At 37.4% G+C, this 11,424-nt stretch overlaps 1 protein-coding gene across 1 annotated transcript in view; it reads right to left on the reverse strand.

Moving 5' to 3' along the window:
• The window catches only part of LOC106872811 (ATP-binding cassette sub-family C member 5), a 104,556-nt gene extending 96,155 nt beyond the window's left edge, over positions 1–8,401 (reverse strand). Inside the window, exon 1 of the mRNA XM_052969141.1 lies at positions 8,260–8,401. The gene's annotated coding sequence lies outside the window, so the exon portion shown is untranslated. The remainder of the gene's footprint in view (positions 1–8,259) is intronic.
• Between the last annotated feature and the right edge of the window lie 3,023 nt (positions 8,402–11,424).

The raw sequence follows: 11,424 nt of genomic DNA on the forward strand, positions 1-11,424 counted from the left end.
AGTCACATTTTCATGAATTGAATATATTTTGTGTCTGTGTTGTTTCTTATATACTGGTTGAATTCATGTTGACTTGTCCACCAAAACTTTTTTTAACCGTTAGTTTCATTGGTCAACATCACGTGTTTGCTTGTCAGTCAAATTTTTTAGCCGTTAAGTCATATCAGCATACACGTGTTAATTTTTGACGTGTGTTTTTGTGTGTTGATCTTGGTATTGTATAGGGATACGAGTATGACTTTGAGAGATAATCTATTTTTGTAGGGAATTGTAAGTATTCCAAAATACGAATTAGTTAGTTTTATAGTCATATTTTTAGATTACATCGGTCATTCGTAGCTTGTTCTCTGGCTTAACATGCTGTTGGAGTGTTATCGACAAAGATATTTCTAGCGTTTTTTTCTAGTATATTACACTGGTCAATACGATTTTTGGTGCCAAGAAACAAAACACGTTTTCTAGCTAATTTGATGCTGCTGATTCCGAAAATGACCTTAGTTTTTCATGGTTAGCTACAACTTTTGCTGTACTGAAATTGCTCATTTTTGGAAAAAGAATCAATTTACAATCTTGGCTGATCGCAAAATTTAGTTTAAAAAAGGTAGTAGAAACCCATGAATTTTCAGGTAGGCCGAGCAATTTATGTCAGCCACCTGAAATAAACTATTTTTATAAGAAAAAACTGTTTTTGAGTCAAAACTTTTAAAATAGAAGTACCGATTTTTTCCAATTTATTGCCAAAATACAAATTAACTGATAAACTTTATTAGTAATGCACTTTAGTAAACCTGATAATTAAGGTAACTTAAAAAAAAAACGAAACCCTAAAATCTTCTGTTTGATATTCATAAGTTTATCCCCTCTCTTTTATCCCTTCAATACAGAAAGAAACCAAGCAGATTAAGAGCTTTTGCTTTCACAGTTGGAAAAAAAAAACTCCAACTAAAGACATCCTAATTGAACACACCTATTCCATTGTACATGATAAACATCATGAAAATGGTTTCACCATAACATCTGCCCTCCACGCAGGATTACGAAGATACAAAGTAGAATCAGCGTAACGAGTCTTTCCGTCTTTTGCTATTAACAGTTTTACGAGTCTTTCCGTAGGACATTAGGAACGATCAAATTACCTAAATATGAACACGCAAAGTATAATGTAAATGCTCAACCAACTCATGTTCTTTTTTAATCATAGAGATAGATATCAAATAACATGGCTTCAACGAGTGGATGCAAAAATGATTCCAACTTATTTTGCTATACATGCGGGGAGTTCATACCGAAAGCCAACAAGAAACCGATATCTGACTTTTACAAGAAAGCCTATCGTGCTTACTTTCACGTCGAGCTTGGTGATCAGGACATATCATGGGCCCCTCACATTGTTTGCAAGATATGTTTGGAACACATGAAACAGTGGAGTTCAGGTACCCGAAAATCGCTGAGATTCGCTATTCCTATGATCTGGCGTGAGCCAAAGAACCACTCTGACGAATGCTACTTCTGTTCAGTCAGTGTTGCGGGACTGAACCAAAAGAAACGCAGATCTATCGACTATCCTAGTCTTCATTACGCTTCATTCCTAGTCTTCATTCCGAAAACGATCCTATGTTTCCGAAACCTTGCCAGAGCCGTTTAACCAAAATGAATTAAATGATTTGGTTCGAGACTTAAATCTAAGCAAAGAATCAGCAGAACTTTTGGTCTCCAGGCCCAACGAAAAACACCTGTTAGCAAAAGGTACAAAGGTAACATTCTATCGAAATAGGGATGCCGAATTTGTACCATTCTTTAATGAGAACACGGATCTTGTTCATTGCAATGACGGTGTGAGCGTTCTTCTTCGACTAGGCATCCACAAATACGATCCTGATGAATGGAGATTGTTCATTGATAGTTCAAAACCTAGTTTGAAATGCGTTTTGCTCCATAATACCAACATGTATGCGCCAATACCTATAGGTCATTCAACAACACTGAAAGAAAAACACGATGCCATCAAACAGGTTATAGAAGAGATTGACTACACCAAACATAAATGGATGTTATGTGCCGATTTGAAAATTGTAAATTTCCTGCTTGGTCAACAAAGTGACTACACGAAATTCCCATGTTTTTTGTGGATGTGGGAGAGTAGAGAAAAAGAGGAGCACTGGAAAAGGAAAGATTGGCCACCCCGAGAGTTGAAGGTCAGTGAAAAGAACGTTATTAGTGCAGCGCTATTTCCGAAAAAGAAAAAATACAAAATTACAGAACAAGGTATACCTGAGGTAAAAGAACAGCTAAAGCAAGATATCCTCGCCAATGCACAAAGAATCCACTGGTATGAGAAACGCCAACGTTTCTTTGAACAAAACTCCAATCCGAAAAGATTCTAGCAAGAACTTAGCAAAAATAAAATAGAGATCAATGCAGCACCAAAAGCAGAAGGAGTGGAAGAATTTTGGAAAGAAATATGGTCAGCGAAGGAACAACCTCAGAAAAGATCTATCAAAACAACAAGCACAGCATCTGAACAACGCTGGACTCCTATAACATCTGAAAAGGTCACCCAGACACTGAAAAAACTGGAAGGCACCCGAGCACGACAAGAAGGCAACTGGAAGATACTCGGACACGACAAGATCTCCAACTTCTGGTTAAAACATCTAACAGGAATACATAAAAAGTTGGCTGAGAAATTTAATGAAATATTAGCAGAGCCAGAAACAATGCCTGAATGGCTCGCGGAAGGGAAAACTATCCTAAGTCCCAAATTCACTGAAATGGTAGACCCACAAGATTGCAGATCGATAACTTGTCTCCTTACAATTTACAAAGCCTTTACTGCAATAACATCGCAGAGGATGGGCAAACATCTGGATGAAAACAACCTGTTTCCAGAAGTGAAGGGATGCTGCAAGGGTTCATACGGATCAGCTACTTCTCAATAAAGCCATAACTGAAGACAGTCGCAGAAAGAAGAAGGGTCTAAGTATGGCCTGGATCGATTACCGAAAGGCTTTTAATAGTATTCTCCACACATGGATCCAAAAAACACTAGCTGTGAACAAGGTAGCACCATTAATCATAAAATATATATAAAACATTCCATGATTAAATATCAGACATCCTACATAAAACACTTACAATACAGTAAATATAAGAGTACCACAACAAACTACAGCACATACTCAAGGCACACAAAACTGCGCTCGGTAGTGCAGTGAAAACACGTGATAAAAATTAGACTATTGAATAATAATAATAATAATAATAATAATAATAATAATAATAATAATAATAATAATAATAATAATTTTGCACCCAATTTCAGCTGCCTCAAGAAAAGAGTTTTGTCACGGTATGGAAAATAATACGGAACTTTAGTGTAGAGACATACCACCAGATAGCAATATGACTGACATAATTTTCAGTGGCGAAAATGATAATAGCATACTAATTATGAACTTAGAAGTATCAAATGACTATAATGTTGTGTGGAAGTTAGATGAAAGCTAATGAATTATATCGGCCTAACTTTTGAAACAAAAAACATTTTTGCTGTTTAAGGGGTGTGTCTAACATTCTATTTGTAGTTGACTCAACTGCAATAATAGTCAACCATTTTTGCAAAAGATATTACCAGATTACCTAGCAAGATCTATATTATAAGGATCTGTCCTGTAAGAACATAACGCTACAAGGATTTGTAAATAATGTTAGGGAATTTTATTATAGTATTTCTTAATCTTGGACACTTTTGTTAACCTTGAACGCTTTTTGCATGTTTTTCAAGACGTGTCTAAATCTTGTTTTAATAAAGGAAGCACTTCATGTATTTCGATCTATAAGGATAGAGATAGACATGTTGCAGAAGATACTAGATTCTGCAAACGATGATAAAACATTTTCACAAACCACTTTTATGACTGTTTTTAAAGATGTGCGTAATTATCTTTGATATAAAAGAAAAAAAATTATGTAATAATCAAAAAATGAATAAATAATGATTTCTGATTCAAGCACAAAGTCAACAATTTGTTGGGAATGTGTTAGTCGATAAGATCGAGCAACCCGAAAGGATGAAAAGCAAAGCCGACCTCAGCAAAATTTAAACTCACAACGTGGATCTATGACTAAATACAGCTGAACATTTGGCCGACGTTCTAACGATTCTGACAATCTATCGCCATAGACTATGAACAAGACAACTACAAAAGCCATTATAATAATGGTTTCAAATTTTGATACAAGGCCAGCATTTTCGGTACAAGGCCAGCTAGTCCATTACATAAGCCTCAGTGCTCAGCTGGTACTTATTTTATTGACTCTGAAAGGATGAAAGGCAAAGTCAACCTCGGCAGAATTTGAACTCGGAACATTAAGACAGACGAAATGCCGCCAAGCATTTTATCCGGCGTGCTAACGATTCTGCTAGCACGCCGCCCTAAAAGCAATTATAATAATGATTTCTAATTTAGGTACATTGGCATTAGTTTTGAGGAGAAGGGGTTAGTTGATACCATCGAACTCAGTTCTTGACTGTTACTTAATTTTATCGACCCTGGAGGATTGAAAGGTAAAGTTGATCTCAGCGGGAATCGAACTCAGAATGCAAAGAGCCGTAACAAAACCAAAAGGCTTTCTCCCGACACTCTCGTAGGATTCTACCAATACACCACCCAAATAATGAGCCGCCGAAAACAATATGCACTCGCTCGACCTACAAGAAATAGCATCTAAATCTTCTCTCATTTACACCTGCTATCTTAAAACTGTAAGGATAAGAGTATAATGTAAACATGGTTATATTATACTTGAAAACAGTAGTTGGTCACGGCTGAAGCGCCTCTAATCTTACGTTTTCTCCATCTAGGCTGGTCTTGGGCTAAACAACTACTGATTGTCAGATCAAAGCGAATCATCCTATGTTAAACAAAGACAAGAATGAAGATGTTCTTAGTATGATAGAAATCTTCATAGCCTCTAACCAAAACATTGCATGAAAAGAAATAAAGAACATTATCAAAATATTTTGAAGTAGAAATAAGTAAGGTGTAGGGTAAGAGAGAAAAAAAGGAATCAAAAGTAATTGATGCACGGACTTTGATAAAGAAACAAAAACAACGAAACATAAAGCATTAAAATCATACAAGACTTTAAAATTTACACACAGCCCCAGAATTGTTTCTGTAAAGAAAAATTCCCATATTGTACGAAACTTTTTAGCGTCAATAACATAATTTACACAAAGTACTATCTGCACAGTTCATACAACACAGTCGCCAGTCAATATATATTTTTCTTTCTTTCTATTATAGACACACGACCTGAAATTTGGTGGTAGGGGGCTAATGGATTTCATCGACTTGTGCTCAACTGGTACTTATTTTATCGATCTTGAAAGAAGAAAAGGTAAAGTCGACCACTGCAGAACTTGAACTCAGAACGTTAACCCAGAAGAAATGCCGCTAAGAACTTTGTCCGGTGTGCTAACCATTTTGCTAGCTCGTCGCCTTTATAACCAGCTAATATTACTTTCAAATTATGGCACAAGGCTAGCAGTTTCAGTGGGGGGTAAGTCGATTACATCGATCTCAGTACCCAACATGTACTTGTTTTATCGATCTCGAAAATATGAAAGACAAAGTCGACATCAGCAGAATTTGAGCTCAGAATGTAAATCCGGAAGAAATGCCACTAAGTGTTTTGTCCAGCATGTTAATCATTTTGTCAGCTCATCGCCTTTATCGCCAGTCAATATTAAAAATAATACTTAGGCGGTAGAGCTGATAGAGTTGTCAGCACATCGAACGAAATGCTTAGCGGCATTTCATCCGTCTTTACATCGTGAGTTCAAATTCCATCGAGGTCGACTTTATCTTTCATCCTTTAGGGGACGATAAAATCACTGGTACTGATGCAATCGACTTACCTCATTCCCCCACAATACTGGCCTTATGCCAAAATTTGAAATCAATATTAAAAATAGTACGTTATACACCCGTGTCTATATATATGATTGACTCCTGAAACCATCCTGCGAAAAAAAAAAAATATGAGACATTGTCATTATGTTAGGAATCATTAGTTTAACACAATCTACGCAATACATAGTCCACGCAATCACCATCCAATCCAATTAAATAACTCATACAACTCGTGCTCTACTCAATCGAAACTAAATACTATTGAATACGTGATGATGAAGGTGAAGAAGATGACACGATAATTATAACCACCAACACCGCCACCACCACCACCACCACCACCACCGATCACCACTAAAACTACCACTAAAGTAATACACTATCTTCAGTCATCCTGTATCGCCTAACCAAACATCAAACTCATTCAAGCAAATAACACACACACACACACACACACACACACACACACACACACATACACACACACACATTAATAATCCGTTAATATTACACTGCTGAAGTTCCAGCTTTCAGAAATTGGTTAACTGATCAGCAAACAGAGGACAAACATTTCTCTGTGCTATTGTTTTAAATGTAATTGAGCCATCAGCGATAATTCATTATCTTCTTCAATACCCCACTCAACAAAAAGAAAAAAAAAAGACAAAATAAAATGTTTATCTTGCTGTTGTGCTGTTGTTGATAATAGGAACTAGTTGCTGAAAACTCGTTAGCTCACTCACTAATCCGGTTTTCGTGAAGCCAGGTAAATCTCTAGAGGAAATTGCAAGACTTCGAACACAACTTGATGCAACTATGAACGATAACAGTTGCAGTAACAGCATCTGCATACATAATAATATCCATATCTTAAGAGAGGATCGATAAGTGATTCTATAAGAATAATTGGTGTTGTTGTTGTTGGCACTCCGTCGCTTACGATGTCGAGGGTTCCAGTTGATCCGATCAACAGAACAGCCTGCTCGTGAAATTAACGTGCAAGTGGCTGAGCACTCCACAGACACGTGTACCCTTAACGTAGTTCTCGGGGATATTCAGCGTGACACAGTGTGACAAGGCTGGCCCTTTGAAATACAGGTACAACAGAAACAGGAAGAAAGAGTGAGAGAAAGTTGTGGTGGAAGAGTACAGCAGGGTTCGCCACCATCACCTGCCGGAGCCTCGTGGAGCTTTAGGTGTTTTCGCTCAATAAACACTCACAACGCCCGGTCTGGGAATCGAAACCGCGGTCGTATGACCGCGAGTCCGCTGCCCTAACCACTGGGCCATTGCGCCTCCACATAAGTATAATTAAATGCGCGTTAAACCTCCATATTTTTTTTATCACGTCCCAGGAAAGCTGAGCAGTGCCATCACCCTTTACACTGTCACTGAGACTTGTTAGAGGGAGAAAGGTATCCTTAAATGTGAAACTATGCCCAAATACTTGCAAGAGAGTGGACTCCGTTTAAGGCACCTAAAGACCAGGTGATGGTGTTAATCCAAGCGACTGATTATGTGTACTAGTCAAGTAAACTCCGGTAGGCTTTAATCTCAGAGCGCAAAGAACCGAAAGAAATATATTATGATTCCAATCTACTTTACTTCCTTAAACCAAGATCCTATAACTCCAACCAGTGCCGGGATATGTTTTGCGGATACTTGGGGATGTAACCAGTGCTGGTACAATGAAAAACGCACCTAATTCACTCTGTGAAGTAGTTGGCGTTAGGAAGGGCAACCATCTGTAGAAACCAAGCAGAGATTCACACACACACACACACACACACACACACACGCGTATATGCATGTGGGTGGTTGCTTGTGTTGATAGTTAAAAATATTCAATAGTTTTGGCTGCTCCGTATTAATTACATATATATAAAAAAATATTTCTTCTACAATAGGCACAAGACCTCAAATTTTGGGCGAAGTTGACTAGTCGACTACATCAACCCCGTGCTTCACTGGTACTTATTTTATTGACACCGAAAAAAGATGAACGTTAAATCGACCTCAGCGGAGTTTCAACTCAGTACGTGAAGACGGACAAAATACCGCTAAGCATTTTGTCCGGCATACTAACAATTCTGTCAGCTCACCGCCTTAATGTAACAGAATAAAAAAAAAATTCAATGATTTACTTTAGGTGTATACGTCTTGTTTCACATTTAAATACTCGTGTTTTTAAATCTAGTGACAGATAAAACTATAGAACTATAGAAGAAAATGCTTTCCGGTTATCTCCGACCATCACTTGAGGTCGATAGATTGATAGTAAAAGTAGTGACGAAATGCTAATAACACGGCAAAATTGCTTTTAGATAGTTAATTCACTTACTGTCTGTCCATACAGATTATGCGAAAAAGTTCAAAGGGATCAGATATCTGCAGCGACTCATATTGGAACGATATTTCCCCCGAATCATGAACTATATAGGAAACGTAGTATGTTCCATATCGGCTTAAAATCATGTTTACAGTTGACATTAAAGAACGTGATTTGTGCCGCGAACGCTCTGAGTTTTTGAACTAAATGTAAAGAAAGAATGTGTTTAACGAAAGAGGAGCGCTCCAGTTGTTGCTGCGATTGCCAAGTGTATGTGTCACGAATAATAACCTCGATATATTATTCTCAAAGACTTATAAACTGATTGTTAATTGTATCAAAGAATATACCGATAAACATGTTTCCTGTGATACGCTAATTAAGAATATTGTTATATAATGCCCGGATAACATCTTGAAATATTTTAATTGCTGATTCTAAATTCTACAGAAAATCTGTAGATAAACTTTAAAATTTGTAATATTTGTACAACGAAAATTTCAAATGTATGACAGTTTTATTTTCACTATTGTTCATCATCGTCATCATCATCATCATCATACCCTCCTCCTCCTCCTCCTCCTCCTCATCATCATCATCATCATCATCATCATCATCATCATCATCATCATCATCATCATCATCATCATCATCATCATCATCATCATCATCATCATCATCATCATCATCTTAAAGAGTAGGATTAATGAAAGAGAAAACTGACAGATATGAACAAATGGAGAATGTGTGTGCAACGTTGCACCAACATCACCCCCTAGCAACAGGTACACCACTACTTTTAGCATAATCACCTCTATCTCTCTTACACCATCACCACCATTATTCCAGCACATCACCATTCCAAGTACAAGCACAACCTAATTCGCACTCACAAGAGAGAGAACACACTCCTCGAAACATACATCAATACATGAAAAAATAAAGAGATTATTAACTAAACGGCCACAATCACAAGCATTAAAGGACAAATGGATCGCATACACCAAAATACAAGAATAACACCTTGTAAATACATTACACTGAATAACAGCATCATCCAAATATGACAACACATACATTTTAAGAAATAAACGACCCAAAAGAGTAAAAGACTTCATGAGCATTATGAACAAAAGACTGTATAAAGAACTGGTTGTGGAAACATTCACAACTTGCCAAAGAGACGGAAAATCTCTTTACGAGAATAAGGTAAGTGGCCTTTCTCACTTTTCTCCTTTCATCTAAAGCAGGGCGAAATAAATATGCATAGTTTACGGCTCACCATGGAAACAAGGCCCCCTGCTCAGTGATCTCAGGGCACTAGATATAAGTGTGGTTGCCATTAGCGGGACCAAAATTTCTGAGTCGCGAACCTTCACGCCCATTTTAGGTGGCTTTCTGTAATTCGACAGTAATTGGGAGGAGTAGCCATGTTTTTTTTTCGGAAGGGTCTGGATCTCACGATACGGACTACCTTCAAGGATCCAGAAGGTAAGTTGGTGAACCTGGACGTTGCTTTTTTTTTGCGAGATTAACTCTGATCAAGTTGGTGTATTATCAAAGGTATCTCATCCATAACCATCACGTATATTTTTCAGACATAGCACACATCTAGCTATGATTTGATAGCTATTTTTAGCTGATATTTGTAATATTTCACTTCGTAATGTGTGGCTTTCTACATTTGCTACACTGTTTCTATACTGTAGAAAACTCTAGAAAAAAGTATTTTATGTGAAAAATGATCCTATAATTTTATATTTATAGAATTCAGTTATATCTTCACAATGCAAGAAAGGGAGCAGAAATTGTTATTATTTATGTATTAATTACTTAAAAAATAATATGCTCATATTCAAGATACAAGACTTGAACATTGCTGTTTCTTTTCTGAAAAAAAAAGCTATTGTATTTCTCTTCTGGTTTTCTCAGCAATAACCTTCTTTTTTAACCATCAGCTAGTCTATATAGATAGAGTAATAAGCTCATGTTTGGCTGGAATAATAAAGCTTCATCATTCGGAAGCTGTTCGATTATTAATCATTTTATAACGTCCATAAATGCTTTTATTTCTAATTGCCGACATATTGTTTCATTTGAAAACAACAGTAACAAAAAGCGAACGATCGTCTGATTTAATGAATAATGTGGTAATTGTCATAAAGGTGGCAAAAGCTGCGTGATTCAGCGACAATTGAGAAGAGCGCGTGGTGTACGAGTACACACAAGTACACACAGTCTCACACATGCATTCACACAAACATACGCACACACGTACACACAGGCTCACACATGCATACACACAAACGCACGCACGCACGCGCGCAAATACTCACAAACACACACAGACACACACACTTTCACACACTCACACACGCACGTACGTAAACGCACACACGCACACACACACGCAAACGTACACACACACTCTCTCTCTCTCTCACACACACACACACACACACACACACACACACACGCATACACACACATGTACCTTTCGCCGTAGGATCACCAATAATTACAAATACGTAAGTATACATAGATTCAAATACGTAGATGCGCAAAAAGATGTGTGTATGTAAACATGTAATTATATACATGTATGGATATAATTATATATGTGTGTATATGCATACACACATGTATGTGTGCTTGAGTTCGTCTGTATGGGTAATAGTGTGAGTGGACATAGTTTCCACGATAAACAAAGTCGCGTGTTATATTGAATCTAAGTTTCATTTGCTCTGGCACATTTATTTCTTCTTTCCTTCTATGCATATATACATGGACATTTACACACATGTATACACATGTACGTACTCTCATACAAGTTAGCCCCAGTTGGGGCTAACATGTGTATGTCTGAATGTATATATATATATATATACGTTTGCATATATATATATATATATATATATTAATAGTTATCGCCAAGCCAACATGGCAGTCCCAAAATTAGGACGAAAGCTGCCGTGAATTAGCTCCAAGAAGCCATCGCCTCTAGCTAGCTATGTGACACACGAAACCTGTGTCCTTTATAACCTTCGAACAGGGGAGGTCAGCAGTTTCCCCTTGCTGGTTTGGCATCTGCAGACTAGTTTCAGGGTGTTGCCCCTTGTCAATGCAGAGCAGCCAAGCTCCAGCCAGGCGGCGCTGCTGACTATCTGTTCGAAGGTT

Source organism: Octopus bimaculoides, chromosome 7 (assembly GCF_001194135.2).
Source record: "Octopus bimaculoides isolate UCB-OBI-ISO-001 chromosome 7, ASM119413v2, whole genome shotgun sequence".
Classification (NCBI taxonomy): domain Eukaryota; kingdom Metazoa; phylum Mollusca; class Cephalopoda; order Octopoda; family Octopodidae; genus Octopus; species Octopus bimaculoides.